The sequence below is a fragment of the Tiliqua scincoides genome, chromosome 4, assembly GCF_035046505.1.
Source record: "Tiliqua scincoides isolate rTilSci1 chromosome 4, rTilSci1.hap2, whole genome shotgun sequence".
Lineage (NCBI taxonomy): Eukaryota > Metazoa > Chordata > Lepidosauria > Squamata > Scincidae > Tiliqua > Tiliqua scincoides.
In genome coordinates this window covers 215,994,592-216,017,757 of record NC_089824.1, presented here as the reverse complement: position 1 = coordinate 216,017,757, position 23,166 = coordinate 215,994,592, and the positions used below count along the sequence as shown (strand labels likewise).

Below are 23,166 nucleotides of genomic sequence, written 5' to 3'. Positions count from 1 at the left end.
ACCCAAAATGCTGTCAGCTTTGACAGCACTGATTGCTTCTTTTGAAGGGATGGAGTTCTGAATCCAGGCCCCTTCCCTGGTTTCTCTCTTGATGAACAAACAGGGAAGAGGAGGTGATAGATTCAGTCCTCTGCTTCCCCACACAGGTGATTGATGCCATCAGGATCAGCTCTGCAGTCTGCAGCACTTCACATGTAGTCCCAACAGTGCTGGGAACTGTGCACAGAGCCCCATGTTTTATATTCAGAGACCCAGGGTCAGGGGGTGACCCTGCCTCACTTTTATGCGTTGATTCCTAATCAGGGGAAGTGGATTGGAATCACGGAAGATATTGTGATGAGATAGGTCTGCAGTGGCCCTTTACTCTGGTGAATCTGGGAAGCATGGAGTTAAAACCTGGGCTTTCAGCAGTGGGTGTGCTTCACAGCTGCAGCCTCTAGAGGCAACAAGGTCTTTAGGAGAAAAGTAGCATCTCGAGGTTGGAGAGACTGTAGAAGTAGGAGAGCTTGAAAGAACTGATGATGAACAGATTCACTGAATGATGGACCAAGGGATGGGCAGATGGACTAATGACTTGGCAGACTGACCAACAGACTGACCCATGGACTAGCTAACTGTCTAACAAACTGACTAATGGGCTAACTGACTGCCTAACAAAATAGTGGAACAGAGACTGCTGGAGATAAGAACATAAGAAGAGCCGGCTGGATCAGGCCTAGGGCCCATCTAGTCCAGCTTCCTGTATCTCACAGTGGCCCACCAATGCCCCAGGGACCACACAAGACAACAGACACAACCTGCGTCCAAGTGCCCTCCCCTGTATCTGGCAATCAGAGGCAGCCTGCCTCTAAAACCAAGAGCTAGCACATACCTACTATAACTTGTAACCCGTAATGAACGTTTCCTCCAGAAATTTGTCCAATCAGCTCTTAAAGGCATCCAGGCAAGATGCCATCACTACTTCCTGTGGCAAAGAGTTCCACAGACTAATTACACGCTGGATAAAGAAATATTTTCTTCTGTCTGTCCTAACTCTCCCAACACAACTTTAGTGGATGTCCCCTGGTTCTGGTGTTATGTGAGAGGGAAAAGAGCGTCTCTCTATCCATTTTGTCCATTCCCTGCATAATGCAGGGAATGGACAGAGTGGATAGAGAGACCCTCTTTTCCCTCTCACATAACACTAGAACCAGGGGAAACACCAGAACCAGGGGAGATACTGGAGACTAATGTGTGGCTGCTATGCCCAAGAGCTACTGTTTGGCGAACTGGGAGGAGGGACCCTACAGCGCCCATGCAAGCTACCTACTAGTTATCTTCTCACTGGTGCTGGGGTACAGTGGTAGTATTTGTATACTGCCAGAGCTAACTGTGTCTGAATCAAGGGAACTAATTAGCTGAAAGTGGGCTAAAGGTCTCTGCAACAAGCTTGGAAAGGGAATTTGGCAAAGCAGGAAGTAAATGTGAGAGCCTTACACATGCGTTGATCTCATTGGATTGAACTGCATGTGAGCTGTTTCATACACTAGCCCTCTTCTCATGAAATTTCTCCCTACTGAATGCAGGGATGGGAAGCAGGAACACAGCCACTGGCCCAAACCCTTACTGCACATGTGGATTTTTTTGTTTTGTTTGCTTGCTTTTTGTTTTGTTTTTATAGGAAGAGGTCTGTATCTGCATGCTCCTTGTGAATCATTGCAAAGTCATAGAGGGCGTGACCAATGGGTGTGTTGACATCAGGGAGAGGGGTCAGTGGGTGCAGTCCCCTGCCCCACCCCATGTTCAGTGAACAGAGGGGGGAGTCCTTGAGGAAAGGCTATTTGTTGTGTGACAACAAATCCAGGTTGTCTTCCAAGCATGCACTCAAAAGGGAACCACCCACTTAAGACCAAGGTTTCCTATCATGTTTAGTTAACAAAGCTAGGAAGATTTTGTTATCACAAATTGGTGTTGAATTGTCACTGTGCTTATCAAATATACATGGAAGCTTTACACAGACTTAAGGAACTGAGGCTTTAATCCTATCCACACTTTCCTGGGAGTAAACTCCATTGACTATAATGAGACTTACTTTTGAGTAGATGGGCATAGGATTGGGCTCTGATCCTCTTATATTCTATGGCCATTTGACCCTGTTAAGATTTTTTTTTCTAAATATCTCTCTCTGGTGTGCATGCATACATAACAACCAGCTGAGCATATAGTAGATGAAGTGGACTATAACTGACAAACACATATACTAATCTTTAAGGTGCCACAACTCCATGATTTTTTGCAGTAATAGTCTAATAGGAGCACTATGTCTCTTGAAATGGTAATCTTGATTGCCTGATAAGTGTGTCCGTTTATGAGATTGAGACACAACTTTGCAAGCACATATATTATTCACACATTAAGATGTTATATTTTAGGCAACCACACTTGATCTTAAGATTGACACACCTGAGGCCATTTCTATAATTCCATTTGCCTATCAGGCATGATTCATGAAACATCCTACTAGAGCCATCATGAAGTCCCTGCCAATGAATATAAAATATTAGTGAAACAAAGGTATGGGCTTTAAGCAAGCTGTGTGTCAGACTACAGTGGTCTAATGCAGTGGTTCTCACACATTTAGCACCAGGACCCACTTTTTAGAATGAGAATCTGTCAGGACCCACTGGAAGTGATGTCATGACTAGACATGACACCATTATGCAGGAAAATTTTTAACAATCCTAGGCTGCAATCCTAGTCACACATACCCAGGAGTAAGTCCCTTTTACTAACATCGTGGAAAAATTATACATAGCAGCTTGTTTAAAGTACAGGTCTGTAACATTGCCCCAAATGCAGTCACGTACCATGGTAGCACCAAGTCTAATATATTAAAAATAAAACATTGAAATGAAAGGTGACCCACCTGAAATTGGTTCGCAACCCATCTAGTTTGAGAAACACTGATCTAATGGTGTGATACAGTGCAGATAAAATTGATGAAAGTCCACTATCCACCCCCCAGCCAATTTCACATGGAGCAGAAACAATGGTGGCCCTTTCATCAACAGCAACACACCCCACTGTTTACTTCCATATTCACTATATAACCTGTGACGCCTTATTCAGCTCTATTCCAGATGACTTTCACATACAGCCCAGTAACCCTGAAGGACTTTAATTTGAAGCAATTAAAACTGTAATCCCCCAATGCAACACTTATCTAGGAGTAAACCCCATTGAACTCAGTGGGAGTAACTTCTGAGTAGACATGATTTGCCCATATATTTACATGAACATAAGCCCTATTGGTTTTTCTAGGACTTACATCCAAGTATATCAAAGGCTGGTTTCACACACTTTCAACACGTCGCTAGCAGAAATCTAATGTTGGCCATTCAAAAACCATTCATCAGTGTTGCTTGTGAGATATGACTTTTTTATGTACCCGTTTAAAAGTTCAAAATGTATGTATGTATGTATGTATGTATGTATGTATGTATGTATGTATGTATTATGGTGACATCTAACTGCCATGCTTTTAAGATCATGTGTAATTTGGTTGAAGTCAAGCATTTTTAAGGCCCATTCAATTCAGTGGGAAAGATGGAAGCCAGTGCCAGTGGCGTAGCTTAGAGGGGGTGCAAAGCACTAGGTTTTGCAGGCACCTGAAGGTGGCATGCGGGTGGTTCATCCCCCTCCCCTCTGGAGCCATTCCAGGTTCGAGGAGGCAAAAACCCAGGTTTTCCTTGGTTTCAGGGTGTGTTTTGGCTTAACAACGTTGGGGATCCATTTGCTGGTTTCCCTCTCAGGGAGATGAGCACCGGTCGCCCTGAGCCTCCAGTTCCCATGTGTAAAATCTCCCGTCAAATGTCTCCTGATATCTGCAGGAGAAATCTCTTGGCTTGGTAGGCTACTCCATGAAGGGAAAATGAGTCGCGCTTAAATAAACCCATCAACAGACTTTAAATTAGGCTCCAAACCTCTGCAGGTCTACATGGGAGTAGGTCTCATCGCATATAGGGAACTTACTTCTGAGTAAGCGTGCAGGATCTCATAAAGATTTTCTCTGTAAAGCGCTTAGTGGACTTTTTTTGTAGAAAAGCAGTATAATAATAATAATAATAATAATAATAATAATAATAATAATAATAATATTTTAAATAAATAATAATTATTATTATTTATTAAATAAATTTAATAAAAAAATTTATTATTTTCTAAAATAAATTATTATTATTATTATTATTATTAAGTGGCAATCCTCATGCAGTCCTTAACGCGAGTAAGCCTCATTTAACTCACTGAGGCTTGTTTCTGAGTAAATCTGCCTAGGTTAGGACTGCAGTTTTCTTAATTTAATTTGACCCGTGGTTAGGAGCCGAACGTGCAGTCCAACCCTAAGTGACTTTACTTGTAAGTAAGCCCCGCTGAGATCAATGGAGCTCACTCCCAGGTAAGAGTGCATTGGCTCGTCATCGTTAGAAATATATGCGATGCACCCAGACCTTCTCCCCAACGAGGAACTCCTTTTGAAGGATACAGGCTGCTGCAATCCTAACCACACTTTCCTGGGAGTAAGCCCCATGGATTATAACGGGACTTACTTCTGAGTAGACACGCATAGGCCGGAGCTCACACAGCGGTGCGAGTCTTGTCCCCCACAACTCAGTAGCGTAGCTAGAGGGGGTGCAAAGCGCTAAGTTTTGCAGGGAGCCTCTCCGCAGAGGCGAACCCACTCCATTGCCCAAACTGGATTCCCTCCTGGGTCCCCCCCCCTCCTCCCTGGAGTGGCCACTTCTTGCTCTTCACGCTCAAGACAAATATTTTCGTGCAGGACGATCTGTTTGTTTAACCCTTTGCAGGGCGCGCCTGCCAAGGCGTCTTCCCCCCCCCGACCTGTTATCTTCCCTTCCAAACCCAGAGACTGTTTCCCTTCACTCTGCATCACACGTCTTCCTTTCTCCCCCCCCCCCCGCATCTTTTATCTCTTATTTTCTTTATTTAAAAAAATTCTCTTTTTCTGCCAATCTTCTCCTGCTGAAGGAAATTCCCTCTTGGTTCGTGGATTTCGAGAAGCACCTGGACAGGTATGAAAAAGGTATGAAAAACATTTTCTCTGGGGTTGAGGGAAGAAGTGGCTTTTTTAAACGATTCAGACAAAAAATCTGGATCTTGGCGTGTCTATTACCTGAAACAGTCTCCGGGCAGAGGTAGTTTAGGATCTTGTCAATTTCACCATTCGGGGCTGCTGTGGTCTGGTCAGTTTCATTTGGCAGCAAGAACCACTGAACTGGACACGGGTTTCGACCGAGGGCAACTCACATTCGCCTGTCCGTCTAAACCAGGGGTGCTCAATAGGTGGATCGCGATCTACCGGTAGATCGCGAGGCAAAATGAGTAGATCGCGGAGCGCCGACCCCCCCCCCCTTCAGGTGCCTCTGGGAGGAAACGCCGGGAGTAAGGCCCATTGTACTCAATGGCCTTACTCCCAGGTAAGTGTGGCTAGGATTGCAGCCTCACAGCCTAATCCTAGGCATGTCTACTCAGGAGTAAGGCCTGTTATACTCAGTGGGGCTCAAGGTACACCAACATACATTGTACACATAAATGTTATATGTTATGATGGCACGAACATTGTAAAAAAAAACTCTGGTAGATCTCCGGGCCTTGCTGGGTTTCAAAGTCGCTCTCGAGCCAAAAAAAGTGTGAGCACCCCTGCTCTAAACTGACTCATTTCAGACGATGCAAAGGTCTTAGGTTCATAATGTTTTGGGCTGCAATCCTAGCCACATGCCTGGGAGTAAGCCCCACTAATGTGACTTACTTCGGAGTAGACATGCATAGGGTTGGATTCAGAGGCTGCCATCCTAGCCACACTTACCAGGGAGTAAGCCCCATTCTCTAATGTGACTTACTTCGGAGTAGTCATGCATAAGATTGGGCTCCTTAAGCTGTCTCGTAGAATCGGCTCTTCAGTGCTTAAATTTCTGCGGTTTCTGGTTGACACCAGGTTGTTTGGGGGGCTGCTTCTTGATGGAACGGGAGGCAGGGCGGGATGAGACGGGGGTCTTCTACGGCTCCCCAAAAAGCCTTGCTCGGCTCTCACCTGTACCTGGGTTTGCCAAAGTGCTCCCTCCAGTTGCAGCCCTCGGCCCACATGTCTGTGAATGCCCCCCACCCCACAGATTCCCCTGCAGCCCCGACACACTTAAGCCGAAGTCTGTGCTTTCAGATCGGTGTGTAATGTCTCGGCTCCAGTCTACGTGGTCCGGCTTCAGTGTGTTGGGAACGGGGCTTCCTCTTCTTCCTCTCAGGGATAACCACCATCTCCTCCTCCTCGTTGTTTTCCTGGAGAAGGCGATCTTCCCTGGTCTTTGAAATAGACCCTCAACAGGGACTCCAACGACCCCCTTCCGCGTCCGTTGATTCACACGAAACAAATCCTACTTCTTATAGGATTGTAGCCAGAGACTTTTCCGCAAGGACAGCTGCGTCCCCGCCACATAGCAGTCCTGTCTATTGGATTGTAATCGTGTTTTTAAAGTATCTGAAAGATTAGTAGTAGTAGTAGTATAATATATTATACATATATTTAATAATAATAATTATTAATTATATTACATATTGTATAATATTAATCTAGTAATATGATGGATTGATTGTTTTAATATATTATATATAGTAATATAATATATTGCAATATAATAATTAATATATTGCTATAATAGATTCAATAATGTAATATATATATATATATATATATATATATATATATATATATATATATATATAATTATTATTAATGATAATGATATTAATGATAACGACAACCAGATATCGTCGGTGGGATTCGGCCTGTTGAATATCGGGTCCTTTCCAATGACCTCTTCAAGGTTGTTTTCGTAACACGTGTGCTGCTGTCGGAAGTCAGGCTTGCTCGCTGTCCTTGGTGTGTAGTAATTTCATTTACACCCAGGATGTACTCATTTCAAGGTCTGCTGCTGTTTCGCCTAGACTAGAGCACCGACCACGGCGGGTACAATTTTAGCCTATGATATGAGTAAAGCTGCCATCCTAGCCACACTTACCTGGGAGTAAGCCCCATTGACTGTAATGGAGCTTACTTCTGAGTAGGCATGCATAGGATTGGGCTCTAAGGCTGCAATTCTAGCCACGCTTACCCAGGAGAAAGCCCCATTGATTATAATGGGATTTACTTCTGAGTAGACATGCATAGGATTGGGCTGTTCGTGTGCTATAGATTTCATCTTGTTCTGGAGCTGGGTGGCGTCTTTGATAGATGCAAAAAAAAACCCACTAGGCATCTGAGAATCGATGCGTCCAGATAAAAGATAGTGACGCACGCCAGCCTTAAGGTAACAAGAAAATTGCAAAATAATAATAATAATTAATAATCAGGACCCCACATTTAAAGCGGTTTAGAAGTGGAGCTGTAAAACTGTTTGGTGGAAACTGGAAACACTGGTTGATTCGATTAGAAACCCCCTCCCCGCCTCCTTGGAATTCCTCCATAGGAATTTACAAGACGTACAGAAAACTGCTTTATACACTCCCCCCCCCCGGGGGGGGGCATCTCTAGGACAGCGCCAGCCTGAACCTCGTTACTCAGAAGAAAGTCCCAGCTCAGTTCGAGGTTTCCGTGGGAGTTTGGCAGAAGGGAACCGGGCAGAGTCGCCTATAGGGACACCGCGAGGTTTACTTCTAGGTGGCCACGGCTGCGATCCTTAGAAAGACCCTTTTCTGAGTGTGTTTGGTGTAAAATGCAACATGATAGCATTTTCCTCTCTGCAAATTGTCAGTGCTCTCTCTCTCTCTCTCTCTCACTCTCTCTCTCTCTCTCTCTCACGAGTTCAATTCCTTTGCAACCCTTCGGAAATGTCAAAAGCATTTTTTTTAAAAATAAAAATGCATTCTCCGTATTGCATATTATTTCGAGTCACCGAACGCTTCCCAAACAGAACACGCAACTTGCGTGTATCACTGCAACGTCTGAATGAAGTGAGCGGATGGAATTTCTGTGGCAGAGCGTGGAAGTCTTACTGACAAGCAACAGCGAAAATTCTTCCACTGTTTCTCTGCCCCCCCCCACAAAGAGGTGCCACCTTTTCCGAGGTGCCCCCGCCACCTCTGATCCGGAATTCAGAGAATGTCACCTAAGACAGAAACGGATACAAGCAGTGGCGTAGCCAAAGGGGGACAAAGCACTCAGTTTTGCAGGGAGCCTCACCGCAGCGTGCAAGGGGCCCCTCCCCTTCAGAGCCATGCCAAGAGGGGGAAGCAAAACGGAGGCATCCTCCTGGAATGGCTCCGAAGGGGAGGGGTCGGGACCCTTACTCCCTGCAAAACTTAGTACTTTGCCCCCCCAGCTACGCTACTGGATACAAGCACAGTCCCTCTGCCGGGGCCGGACCTCAACGGCCTGTGCCAGCGCTCCAGGTCTAGCGCGGATGTCCACCTTTCAGCCGGAGGGAGGCAATGCGCCCGATCCCGTCCCAATGAATTTATCGATCCTGAACATACTTAATTGGGATCAAGCCCTATTTACATTGCAGGGGGACTTCTGAGTCGCGCCGCCCGACCCAAAGGGACAGAGCACCTGCTAAAGGAGGCCACCCTGCAGGATTTTGCTCCCTGCCCTTTTGGAAACGCGCTGGAGTCTGCGGAACGCCCCGCCACAAGACTGTTCATAGTTCTTGCAGCGGCGGACCAACCCACAGCTGCCCCCTGGGAATCCGAAACGGGAGCCTCCTCGGGCACAGTGGGACTTCCTTGCGAGTAAACACGCACAGGGCAGCGCACTGCATCTCACCTCCCTCCCATTGCGCCATCCCAAAATGCTCCACCTTTAGAAATTCCCGACGTCCCCGCAGACTTTACACCAGCCTTTGCCCTGCCTAGAGCCCAATCCTAGGTATAACTACTCAGAAGTAAGTCTCATTATAGCCACTGGTGCTTACTCCTAGGTAAATGTGGCTAGGATTGTAGCCATGCAGCCCAATCCTACTCAGGTCTACTCAGAAATAAGTCCCATTTATTTCAGTGTGGCTTACTCCTAGATGAGTGTAGCTGGATTGCAGCCTGACAGCCCAACCGTATCCATACTTTTCTGGCAGTAAACCCTACGGACTCTAATGGGACTTACTTCTGAGTAGACATGCATAGGATTGGGCTGTTGGTCTCCTGTTTCCAACTGGGGCCAGCTCTAAGAAATTGCAGAGCAAGTCCTGATGGGGATCCTGCCTCAGAGCAGCTGTTTCATGGAAGGATCTGCAAAACTTAGTGCTTTGCCTCCTCTCTAGCTACACCACTGCCTGGATGGCCGCTGCTTTCACCCAGCAGGCATTGGTGAAGGGGCATGATCTGAGCCAAAGCCAAACCTTGGCCAAGGCTCTTTGGTTGGTTTCCATAGGATAGAGACATCCATTGAAATCGAGGAGGCTTTAAAAGTGCTGACCTCTGGCCAGGCCAAGCTAGATTGCCTTCCACCCTGTCTCCCCACTGGGTCTGAGCAAAACCCAGGGCAGCAACTGAGGGTCCTGGGTTTGAATCACCAGCAGACGGAGGAAAAGCAGCTGCCCCATCCCTGAGTTCCTGGCCAAAGTGTCTGTTGGGGGGGGGTGTGATGTGACACAGGCAGAGGTGACACAGGGTAAGCCAGGCCACAGGTCCATCCTCGCTCAAGGGCTGTCTACACTGACTGGCCACAACTTCCCAGGGTTTCTACTCCTATATGCACTTTCTAGGGAGTAACAACCCAATTCTAAACCTATCTACTCAAAAGTAAGTTCCATGATATTCAATGATGCTTACTCCCAGGAAAGTGTGTTTAGGATTGCAGCCTCTCTTTGAAATCAATGGAGCTTACTTCTACATAAAGAAGTATAGGATTGTGCAGATAGGCTGCAATCCTGTACATATCAACCTGGTAGCAGGTCCCATTAAGCTCAATGGGACTTACTTTTGATATACCTAGACTACTCCCCTGGGGGCCAGGGATAAGAATAGGCCCTCAGTTTGGCTGTTCTTGTCCTGGCTAAACAGCCACCAGGTAGATGGGACTACTTAGCCTGGGAAGGCAGCTCATCTGAGAGAAGGAAAACTCTGCTCCCAAACCTCCACTGCCTTGTGGCTACATCCAGTTATGGAAGAGGCTTCAGGAGTCAACCTTGAGGCAAAATCTGGAGCCGGAGTCCCTGAGGCAGTTCATGGCTGAACACAGTCACGTTCTGGCAACTCCTTAGAAGCCACTAGAACCAACCGTACTGGCTTCTGCCTTTCCATTGGACCATTTCAGGACATGGAGAGGGGGAATTTGCTGCATGGGAAACAGTCTATCCTCCATACCTACTTTACCCAGGCTTCGCGCACTGGAGACGACACTCTGTTCCAGAACCACTATTCAGAGCACAATGCCATAGTCTTCTGAGACTGAAGGATGCCAACCTAGACTAGCTCCCTAACTGTTCTTTAACTTTCTATCTCAAAAATGCAGTTTGCGTTTGTGTCTTGATAACTGATTTAATCATCATCATCATCATCATCATCATCATCATCATCATCATCATCCCAGACTTCTGCTTCTTGGGCTTCTCCGGAGGCTGCCAAAGGCTATAGTTCTGTTATCTAGCACTGAATGTGCAAAAGTGCACTACGCTCTCTTGGCTAGTTCTGGTGACATCCCTGAGCATGTTGATTGATTTCCATGAGAGAAGTTCCCGGCGCAGCTTGGATGAGGCATCCTCTGCATCAGTTCAATTAAACCCCTCAAATTAAGCAAATTAAAGATCTATTGCTTCCCATGGAAAAGTTTTGGGCATTCAGACAGTGCAATCTTAAGCATGTTTACTCTGAAGTAAGTGCCATTGAGTATAGGGAGACATGCTCCCTTCCTAGAGCGCATGTTTAGGACTGCTAGCCCAAAGTGACAGGAGCACTTGGCATACATGATCTGGGTCTGGGAATCCTTACAAGAAGCTGCAGTTGTCATGTGTTTGAGACCTCTGCTAAGTTGTGTACCAAATCATCCTGCTCTGGGCCACCAGCCTGCACTGTTCAGTGCACAAACCAAGAGTGTGCACAGGCCCAGAGACATGTGCAGGAGAACCCTCTTCCTTCCTATGCTCCAACAACCTGACCAAAACAGGTTCAAGGCGAAGCCCAGCACCCTTGGCATACCTGCAAAAGATGCAGCAATTCCCATTGTACAGATGGGGAGATGAACCTGGGAAAGATGAGTAACTGCTCACAGAGGGTATTGAGGAGGAGGATTTGAACCCAGGTCTCCTGTGAGAACCACCGTCTACCTTCCACACTTGCAGTGCCTTCTTTAAGCATCTCTCCACCACTGCCAAGGCCACCAATCTTCCACCTTCAGAATTTGCCTTTCCTCGCCATGCCAAGTACTGCCCCAGAACCAGCCCCAGATCCCCACTTAGAAAGCCCTCAGTCTAGAGTCCCAACCTCCGCTAAGGACCGCTAGGAGTCTCGATGGAGCAAAAGGTCTACAAATCAAAGAGGAAGGGGGAAAGGGGCCTGGATTAGCAGTGGGGTGTCTAAAGGGCGCCGCTCTGTCTGTCTCAGGCCCTGGAAGAAAACTCACCTGGACAGCTCAGCCCTCCTAAATCTCCCCCCTCCCTGCTTTCCATCTAGCCCAGCTGAGAATTATTAATACCCAGCATGGGGGGGGGGGGTATTTCTGACAGTGAGAATAACTTAGGGTAATTATGGCTCCTTCACTTGCCATGCTCTAAATATCAGGACATTTTAAAATATCCATTTTGGTGTGGTCTGGCAGATGTTCAGCGTCACAGGACACTTTCAGGCATCCTGAGACCGTCTCTTCAGTTGCTTTCTGAAGCATTCAGGATCTGTGTTGCTAATGTGGATGGCTGGTCTTCCTGCTGGCTTTTCTCAGTGCATCCTCTGCTCCAGAATCATGGCTTGTGAGCAGGATGCTGCATAAAGGGAACATAATTTTTTTACCCTTTCTCATAATACAGCAGTAGATTTGATTTACTGGTGGGATATTGCAGAGACGAGACCTCAAGAAGCATCCCCCTTTCTGAGTCCCAATAGCCTTTTCAAGGCCTTGCTCTCCCATTGGTGGTGCTTTCCACTCCTCGCTCCATGTATTTCACAAATGCCTTCCTTTTGTCCACATCTCCACCTCCATCATCCACCGTCAACTGTCCAGCAGTGGTAGATACATAATTTCTGACACCAAAAATATTCTTGTGTTTGAGTCAGTGATTGTCTTCAGCATCAGCCTGTGAACTTTTCAGAGGCTTTTGATACAGAACCATGTTCTGGATGACCCCTCTGTTTGATCCAGCAAGACAATCCTTTATGCCCTAACTTACTACATTTTATATTCTGTCGTTCCTGTAGGACACTGGCATACCTGGGGGAGGGGAAGGGTTGCAAATGTCCCAGGTGGCATGTTGGAGGGGGCAGTGGTAAACCACCTCCCCCCTCCCCACAGCAACTTTTTTGCTCCGTTCTGCCGCCCTCCTTGGCACTATATGGAACCTCTAGAGGGCCTTTAAACACCACTTCCAGTTTTTAGGCAAAAACCAAAAGTGACCTTTCAGGCTTTCCAGAAACCCCCAGACGTGACAGTGGGGTCGGTGGGGGTGGACATTCTCTTGGGGGCACCATTCTGTGGTCCTAGCCCCGGGTGGAACAGGGGCCAGGATTGCCAGGGTGTCAGGAAGCTCAGAAGTGTACATGCAACCATGTACATGGGTCTTCCCATACACCCACTCATTCTTCACAACTTGCCTGGGAGGCAGGCTAGACTGAGAGATGGTGACTGGCTCGAGGTCACCCAGGAAGCTTCATGGCTGAGTGGGGATCTGAACCTGGGTGTCTGGTTTTCATTGTGCGCTGGTATAGTGTGATGGTTGAGCAACAGAGCAATGAATCTGAACTTCTCGGCTATGAATTTCACCTCTGCCATAAACTCACTAGGTGGTCTTAAATCACCCAGGCTTCAGTTCCCCAACTACAATAAGGGGGTGATCAGGTTTGCCTGCTTGAAGACCATATAGATGGGGTTCCTAGGCTCCACCTATCTAGACTTTGACCAGACCTGGACTTACTTAGCTCCACCATGGTGGCCAGATCCTTGCTCTCAGGAAAAAAAAACACAAAACCCTAGCTAGAATGACTCTCATCATGAAGGTTCTGTTCATGAATGTCTCAAAGATAAAAGAGCCCTTGGGCTCTCAACCTAGCAAGTTTACCTTATTTGGATGAAATAATCCCAATGACATTTGTAAGAATGGGCAAGGGAAAGTCGAAATGCCTCTTCCTCTCAGACAAGCACCCGAACAGTTCTTAACAACCTGATCCACAATCATGTTTGTGTGAAACCAGATTTGTAGCATTCAGCCCTGACCCACTCTGTTTTGAGACTATCAATAAGTATGATAATCTTGGGGCTCCCCTCCATACCGTATGGAGGCAACAGTCACAAAGCACCACTACATTCTCTTTCCACTGGAGTTTTTAGGATTTAATAGTTCTTTGCAGTCAAATAGCAAACCCACCTGAAAGGCATGGATGTCTTGCAAAGAGCCTAGCTGAGTTCTTGTGCAATACTCATTTCTGAGAATGAAACTGACACTGAAGATTTTTCAATGTATTCTGGCCCTACATATACCAGCTTCGAATAAATGCCACACAATAAGTATCTTACTTCTAAGTGCTGCTCATTATAAACTGTGACCATTAGATCAATTGTACTTCTTCAGTAAACCCAGCTTATTCCTCGTTCTCTGAACTGATAAACCAGTCCAGTGGCCGAGATTATAGTGGAAGTGCTCACACAATTTAATCCTCCTTTGCACAACAACAACCCTGCACATAGAAACTTAGCAAGTTAGGGAGAAGGGTTCCAGTCCTCCCTGACATGCTAGTTTTCCATATGCATGGATTTTGTGCTTTGTATGAAGAGGCATTCTGTTCCCACCTGCATTCTGAAGTGACAGTCTCAACTACCTCAATGGGATCTGGGCCTAAAAAAATTGCTGATATAAGAAATGATGAGTGATTGGCGAAATATGTGCCATAATGATATTTGGGTTACATGAGCAAGGAAGGCTCACAAGGACCTCTGGATCAGCCATGACCCAGAATTTCTGACAACTATTCACAACGGGAAAAGTAAAGGGCTGGACTTGACAACACAGTTGGACATGGGCTAAATCAGTTCCTTGCCCTGATGAACCCATCCATTAAGTATATGTTATTATTTATATAGCATGAAAGTGTAAATGGCACATTATGTAAAGAAGACAGGTTCCTGCCCCATGGTCTTACAATTTAGAGACTGACACAAGGAAAATAACAGAAGAAGGGAAGGGGAGGGAGGCAGGGGCTAACCGGGGAAGCATTTATGATTCTTTCAGTTTCACATGCTTAAGCTTAGATAGAGTAACAGAAGGGAATGGGACCAAGGCATGCTGCACAGAGCTTGTGGGCAAGTGTACACATGCACAGAAAGAGCCTTCATTTGCAGCACAAATGCAGTTTGTTTCTGGGTCATTCAAGAGAGTGACCAAGTGCTAGGAGAGCAAGACTGAATGCAGTCTAGGAACCAGTTTTTCTGTCATAAATATTACATCATCAAGGTACCCAGCATAAGGATTAGCCCTCTGAGGAGTACCCAGCTAGCACTGCAGCAAGAGGGTGTTATAGGAACCAATAGTGGTGGCCACCGGACAGGCTGGTGATAGACCTAAACTCTTAGGCTGCCTGGTTCCTATTCTTCATTCCTTCCCCAAGGTTACCCTCTTGTAAGTTAATTGCTGACCCAAGTCATACAGTGACCATCAGACCTTCACATCTACAAGCAGAGTTGATGTTAATTCCTACTTATTTCTACATAGAGCAGAGCAGACCTTTCCTTCTTGCAGCAAGAAGCTTCAATCCTGGGATTTCCTTGCACATTTGACTGCTTCTTGGTGTCTGAAATGGATTAGAAATGGTTCCATTCCCAAGGGGCACATCTTAAAATGATGGATCTCTTATATTTAGCTGAAGGAACAGCTATCCTTCTTCAACACAGTGCAGTGTCTGTTCTGGTGGCTGTTTCTTCTTTTCAACTGCGAGCCCTTTCTGGACTGGGGACCACTTACAGGTCAATCTTATGCATGTCTACTCAGAAGTAAGAAATTGTGTTCAGTGGGGCTTACTCGCAGGAAAGTGTGTTTAGGATTGCAGCCTCCTTCATTTATTTAAACTCTGTAAACCACTTTGTGAGTGTATTATTTGTTGAAAAACACTATATAAATGTAGGAGGAGGAGAATTCAAATTCAAAATCTGGGCAGCATAACCTCTATTGCCAGCTATAAGAAACTATTGCCAACCTTGTTACTGGCTCTGCTCCTTTGCTTTTAACAGCAGCCTGTAGAAAATTAAACAGTGAAATTCTTCCTGGCACAGAACTAAATGGTGCTTAATTTCTGTTCAGAGCATGGGAGAGAAGCAATCTTTAATGTGAAAGCCCTAGTATGGATGGGCAGGCATCTCCAGGTAGGGCTACCTGAACTGTGGGAGTGCTGCCGCCAGGTGACTTAGGTGGACTAATGGTCCATAAGGTAATATGATTCCATGAAACCAAGGATTGGGGGGGGGGGGGAGAAGAGTACAAAAACTACAGTTTTTGAGTTCAAGAATGTGATTTTGTGATATTGATTTTGCACAAGTAGATTTGAAATGGATGGGGACACTTCTGAATTAGATCCTGGTTGATATATCATCAAATTATAACAAACGCAGCAGAGTCTTGTGGCACTTTGTAGACAAAGAGATTTATTCTGATATAAATCTTCTGGACTATAGCCCACTTCAATGGATGCATTAAATGGTATCCTGAGTGGATAGATGTATGTACACATAAACATGCATGTGTACAGATGGGAAAAAAATGTAACTACAGTAGTAAGGTCCAAATGCCTTGTAAAGTAAGGATGGCAGCAAGTTAGAACCATAGTGAAAGAGGTTACAATCTATTTACTCCTGAGTAACCCTGTTAAAGCCAATGCAACTGCTAAGCAATGCAGAAACTGTCTGCATTTATCCAAATTGTCTAGAACAGAATCTTACTTTACTGCAAGTTCAGGCCTGGTTCGCACATGTATGTTCATCAGGACTGGGACTGTACACTAGATGGCCGACAGCTGAATATGTGATGTGATCCCAGTGAAAAGCACTGAAATTCAGAGATGTACAGCGATTCAAAAGTTCTGGCTGTGGTGCAAGTCATCGCTCACCACTACCATCTCTAAGTGATATGTATATATGAATGTCCCTTTGTCCAATGATACTCTGTCATTCTCCTGCAAGGGCTGGCTCTCTGCATGAATGAAGTGCATGTAATTTGCTGCTACAGGATGTGGTGATAGTGTCAAACATTCATTGATAGTAGATCTGACCACACTGTTAGCAATGAGAGCAAAGGGGGCAGAATCAGGAGAGGACTCAATACCAGATCCAGGGAATGGAGGCAGGCCTGTGGCCAGAGGCAAATGGGCATCCCACAAAACCCTTGATTTGATCTAGTACAACTCTTTCATTTCTTGTTTAAACATATCAGCAGGAGTCCATCCCTCCTTCTCTTTTCCCAACCTTTTAAAAAGCTTCTTTCAACTCGGCTTACAAGATAATGTTCCTGAGCAGCTTTTTAATTAACCCCCTATTCATACTTCTTAGGTTATGCACACATACCTGGGAGTAGTAAACTCCACTGAATTCAGTGGAAGCTATTTTTGAATAAAAGTGCATAGATAGGGCTGTCATTTCCCTACTCAAACCAGCTCTACAAGACAGGGGCCCTTCCCAAGATCATCCATACATTGCTAATTCATTCTTTCGATCAGGTTAAACTCTCCGATCCTAAATACATTGTGATGACCAGCCGGATCCTTTCTTCAGGTTTACTCAGAACAACATCAAACTGATTTTGACTTCTGGGAAAGGGATTGGAGCCCCTTGGTCCTTTGCCACTTTTTGGGAAGGTCGATTTTGAGTGATTGAGAGGAATAACTAGGAAAGTTAGAAATTTGGTTTATTTATACACACAGAGAGCAAGTAAAAGTGCAACCCACAACATCTTTAAGGCAGATTATATTCCCTTATTTCTGGATGATACTGGAAAATTCCTTTTTCTCTCTTAGCATCTAAAACTTTGTTTTTAATTTTAATTCAGAAATGTTTTGATCTGTTTCAAAAAGGGCTAAGGGTGACATGAACTTTCATCCAATTCATTAATTGGTTGGTTACATGTTTATTATCCCCCCCCCCCACTGAGGAGGACTTAAGACAATGTTAATATTTAAATGAAGGGGAACCAAGTGTACTTTAATGTTATCTTCTTCAATCAAATATAACTCTAGTTCTGTATTGGAGCTTTTGATCCCCATACCTCAGTCATTTTCACTGCACAAATTTCTACTGAACTCACAGTTCAAGTAAATATGAATATGACTGGGTGGCAAGTCTAGAAATACAACAGGTCTGATCTTAACAGCAAGAGATTTGAGGCTATCTGACGACTCTTATGTTATGGATGGGGAAAACTGGTATGCTAGAAAAAGATTTAGGAAAGAAATAAAGCAATTCATTGAGGCCATTATTGACTCCTCTTTGCTGTGCAGTAATTTCTCCTAAGTACTGCAGGAGCATCAGCAACTCTTATTAGTAATGTCTATGATATTTAATTGCTTTTATTTTTAAAGATCTTGCCTAAAAACCATGTTGAAAACCATGTTAAAGAGATGGTAATATAAACCGTCTTGTGGGGCTGCGTGTGCGAAAGGTGAATTATACCTTTAAGAAAATGTTAAACACATCTCAATTAAAGGTTCCTGTCTCTTGTGGAAAAACAAAGGATGCAACCCTTTTCTGAATATAATGACTAGTTTTAACATTAGTATTAGTATTGGTAATAATAATAATAATAATAATAATAATAATAATAATAATAATAATAATAATAATAATAAATAAGTGTTACTGGGAACAGCTTACATTTTGTGACGGTATTTATTAGGATAAAAACCAGTCCTTGGGAAGGACTCAATGTCTGGATAAAACAAACCAGCCCAAATAACTGACTGTGCAAAAATATAATAATAATACTCCGATCTGATAAAATATGAATTTTGATCCTGTGCAAGTTTATCCAGAAATAATTCCCACTAGCGTCAACAGGGCTTACACCCAAGTAAGCAAAGGTCAGGACCGCTACCCTACAAATCAATCCTGATTTACTGGAAAGTAAGATTCACTGAGTTCAATGGAACTTCACTTCCAAATAACTTCAGTATATGAGTGCAGTAAAAGAAGTTTATGTTTTAGGCTGCCATTCTATTCACATTTTCTTGGGAAGGAGACAGGAACCATTTAACAGGATGGGACTTGCTCCCTTTACACATTGTAATGGTTTGTCTTGCTGGATACTTTATTTCTGTGGACAGAAACACCTACTGTAGCACTGGAAAAGAAGACGCCAGTGAATTGGGATGTTGTATGATCATGTATTGATGTGTTCTTTTATCAATGTACCTTTGATGAGACCTTGTGGTTCAACCTTTGTAGCTACTTAAAAACAGAAAAAGCTTTAAGAAAATAAAATCAGATCTCTGTCTTTCCAACCCCCTTGGTTTCAGAAAGTCAATTATGACTTGTCTACCCAGGAATGTAGGTACACATTTACACATTTATGAATTGTGTACTATGGGACATTTATGAATTGTGTATTATGGGACATGTGGAATATTGATCATGGCATTGGCTTGCTTTAGCTGGGACTTAATTCTGGAACTGTTTTATTGTTGTTAATCACCTACATTAAAATTCAATCACTTGATGTGACAATTCCCTAACAAACCAGCTTCAGTGGAAACAGACACAGCATGAGATTGCTGGCTGAGGGAGTCTGGGATAGACCAATGCAGCCATGGACTGAATGGGGGACTTGTGACACTGATGACCATGACTGTGAAATTGAGATTGCCCTGCCACTTTCTCCCACCCCTGCCCCACAGGACTGTTACTTCCCTGCAGTGGCATAGCTAGAGGGGGGCAAAGCACTAAGCTTTGCAGGGAACCTTATGGCAGCAGCGTGTGCCTGCTTTGCTCCCCCCACCCAGAATGGCTCAGAAAGGGAGGGAGAGGGGCCACTTGCATGCCCCGTGAGACTCCCCACAAAACTTAGTGCTTTGCACCCCCTCTGACTATGACACTGCCCTTGGGTTTCAGTGCACGGGTTCACCGACTAGTAGAGCATTGCTAGGCAAGACGGGTTTCTTTAGTCTCCTATCTGATGTTTCAAAGAGGAAATCTACGCCAGATGCACACCCTGGGAGCCCAGTTAGGTCAACGGGGAACAGTGTGAGGAGGACTCATCCCAAGTGAGCAATTTTCCCTGGCTTATTGATTGATTGATTGATTGATTGATTGATTGATTGATTGATTTCCCTTTAAAACTGAATCAAAACTAATGCCAAACTAACTGAAAGGCATTGGGCATGAAGTAATTCTGTGTGGGGGAATTTATTATTATTATTATTATTATTATTATTATTATTATTGCCCTAAATCATTCATTCTTCTTTATTGTCCATAAAAGTCACTGTTCGATAACAGGTGCAGATTTATAGGTTTCAGACGGCAGTTTGAACAGGCCCTCAATTTTTTTTTAGTGTATAATGTTTTATGTTGATATTGTTAGCCATCTTGAGTCCCCTTTGGTGTGGGAGAAAGGTGGGATAAAAATCATATATATGTATATAATATATATAATTTCTCCCACACCAAAGGGGATGCAAGGTGACTAACAATATCAACATAAAACAATATACTGTATATTTAAAAAAATTAAAACAAAACACCCAACATCACCACAATTAAAATATAAGTTATTAAAAAAGCACCCGCCCCCAGTGTCAGTTAAAAGCCTTCATAAATAAGAAGGTCTTTAAACCGCCCCCCTCCCGTCTCCAGAGAGGGAACTGTTCTTAATCTACTGGAGGAGCTCAAGCCACTAGTTCTCACTGAGGTCCATGCTCCGTTCGGACTGAAATTAACGAGGCGCGAATGTTTGTTCAGCCCACGGGATCTTGACGTGGCAGTAAATTCTATTCGTTTTTAGACTGGATATTCGGTGTCATATAATTGAATCGAAGTCACTCCGGTTTAAGTGGAAGGGAGGCCTCAACGTGATCATACCCATTCCGGGTCCGATCCTTCCCGCGCCGATTTATTTAGGAATCCCCCACCGAGTGCAACGAAACTTACTACCAATCGAGCGTGTTTAGTAGTTGTGCCGAAGCCATCTGTGTAAGTAGTAAACCGCGCTGGAATCAAGGATGACCTCCGAACAGAGAGCCCAATCCTAAGCTTGCCTACTCAGAAGTAAGTCCTGTTACAGTCAATGGGGGGGCTTACTCCCACGTAAATGTGGACAGGGTTGTCTCCACAGGCAGTTCGGGCTGGATTGTTAAGGCTGAGGTTTTCACAATCATTTATCCGAGAGTAAAGCCCACTGAGTCCGTGGAGACACGAACAGGACCAGACACTGGAAAGTTCTTGAAGGATCGGGTTCATTCTTAAGTATCGAGTTATAAATACGAAGGAAAAATATTTACAACGTACCGTCGACCAGATATGATATTGACACGTTTAAAAAGGAAATGGGATTTAAAATAGTAGTAAGAGTAAGGATTTTGGTTGGTTTGGTCTGAAGCATAGAGGAAGAGGAGTCAGGTCGACTGGCAAATAAAGTAGATGTACTTTTGTCTTCTTCGACCCATGCCTGCCTTTCTACCGGACTCTCAGCCCGATCCCAGGCATGTCTACTCAGAAGTAAGCCCCGTTGATTTAAATGGCACTTGCTCCCAGCTAAGCAGGCTGCAATCCTAACCACACACACAGCTGGGAGTGAGCCCCATTTCCTTGCATGGGACCTACTCCTGAGTAGACGTGCCTAGGATTTGGGCTGTCGAAGCTGTAAACTGTAGGCACGCTTCCCTTGCGGTAAAACCCCTTTTACACAGTGGGTCTACTTTCGGGTAACCTTGCACAAGGGTGCAGTACACGCCGTCTTGAAATCTCAGCAGCTCTGAAGCTCAGAAGGGCGATGTACCTGCGAAGGCTAACCTTAATTGTTAAATAAATTAATAAATAAATAAATAAATTACCACCCCACTGCTGTGAATGGAAATGGAGAAAGCTTCTGAGGTCTAAAGTGATGGAGCGCGTTGCATCCGCTCCTAATTTTTTGTCCAGGCAGATTGCAGTCCCGCAGCAGGAAAGGGGAATCCACTCTTTCCCCAGGGACTTGAGGGACCGTTCCTTGAAATTGACACACTGCTCTTCCTACGGAACGCCCGGCCACTAGAGAGCTGGTCAGCTGGTCAGAACGCGAGAATTCCAAGTTCGGTGGTAGGCAGGCGGCAGGGCTTTCTGACGAGGAGAGAGACTTTCGCTGTGATGTAAATCAGTGCTAGATCAGTGTGACCAGATGTCCTTTTTCTCCAGGGCATGTCCTCTTTTTTCATCCTCCTGTCCTTGAAAAGAACTTAAATGTACTCCTTTTGCCTGTGAGAGCTTTCTTGGAATTAATCACTTATATGCAATATAGTTTTAAATTTAAATTTAATGTATATAGCAATCTATATACATGAATGCTTTTAAAGTGGTGTCTTGGATGTCCTACATTTTTCTTGGCTGTCCTACATTTTGTGGTGCCTTGCCCTCTTTTGTGGTTAGGACAACTGGTCACCCTGTACTAGATGGATTCCTCACACCCGCCCAAAAAATTAGGTTTCTTTGAATATACACTCATGGCAAAGAATTTTTTTTTTTTTTTTCAGTAGCTTCTCAACATAAATATGACTATTTAAGACGAACAGAGAACGTGTAACTGTTTGGGGTCAAAAACAAAGAATTCTGATGAAGTGAAAATAAATTCTGCCGGCTGAGTATGTCATGTTTTCGGGGGGGGGGGGGGGAATTGGGTTTATTTTACAGCACAGTTCTATGCATGTTTACTTAGAAGTCAATCCTAAGGTATCCAGTGGGGTTTACTGGACAGTGGGGTTTACTGGACAGTGGGTAATCATTTTTAAGGCTTTTGTTTGCAAATACAGCACCAAGCTGATTCACAGCTCAGCTGGGGGAGCTTTCGAAGAGAAAGCAAAACCGGTCTTAGGTGATCGCCCTTGGAAGAGAGATCTGATTTTATTTCATTTTATTAAAAAATACGATATGCACAGAAGACCTACAACGTGCCATTTCAAACCTTGGACGTGAAAAAACTTTGGCAAGCAAGACTCAGAGGATTAATACATAATCTCCAGAAGGATGGATTGATTTAGAGAAGTGTCAAGGAGTACAGAGAAAGAAAGAAAGAAAGAAAGAAAGAAAGAAAGAAAGAAAGAAAGAAAGAAAGAAAGAAGCCCCCCCAAAAGTAAGAACGGGGGGGCAAGAACAATAAGAAAAAAAGAGACACCAAGAACGAAAGAGGCACAGCCTAAGAATCCCATTGACTTCAATGGGATTCAATCTCATTGACTTCAATGGGATTGCCAAGAAACTACGCCTGTGGCCCGATGCTGTGTTGAGTTCAACAAGGACTTGGAGTAAGACCCATTGACTATAATGGGACTTGCTTCTGAGTAGATCTGCATAGGATTGGGCTGTCAGGGCGCAGAAAGACGTTCCGCGGCCCCAGCGCTGACTGGGAGAGAGATGGTTCGAATTCAAAGCTGGGGAGGGGGCTGAAGCTGCCTTCTGATAGAAGCGATTGAAGTGAAATGGTCGCAACTTTTTTAGGGGGGGAGAGGGCATTTCTGATCGACAAGGAGGTGTAATAATTAACTCTCCAGATGGTCTAGGATGGTTACTGAGAACACTGCACCACCCCACCCCCACCCAGAGCTCTGCTAATACAGACTGCCATCCTATTCACACTTACCTGGGAGTAAACTCCATTGACTATAATGGGAAATACTTTTGAGTAGGCATGCGTAGGATTGGGTCCTCAAAGCACAATCCTACTCACACTTACCTGGGCGTAAGTCCCTTTGGCTATAATGGGACATACTTTTGAGTAGGCATGCGTAGGATTGGGTCCTCAAAGCACAATCCTACCC

At 44.6% G+C, this 23,166-nt stretch overlaps 1 protein-coding gene and 1 long non-coding RNA gene across 2 annotated transcripts in view; one reads left to right on the top strand and one right to left on the bottom strand.

The window, feature by feature from the left end:
* Positions 1-5,337, bottom strand: part of LOC136649709 (uncharacterized) — a 57,878-nt gene extending 52,541 nt beyond the window's left edge. The window contains exon 1 of the long non-coding RNA XR_010794428.1: positions 5,171-5,337. This is a non-coding gene — a long non-coding RNA (uncharacterized lncRNA). The remainder of the gene's footprint in view (positions 1-5,170) is intronic.
* GATA5 (GATA binding protein 5) overlaps positions 5,054-23,166 on the top strand; it is a 59,931-nt gene continuing 41,818 nt past the window's right edge. Inside the window, exon 1 of the mRNA XM_066626534.1 lies at positions 5,054-5,080. The gene's annotated coding sequence lies outside the window, so the exon portion shown is untranslated. The remainder of the gene's footprint in view (positions 5,081-23,166) is intronic.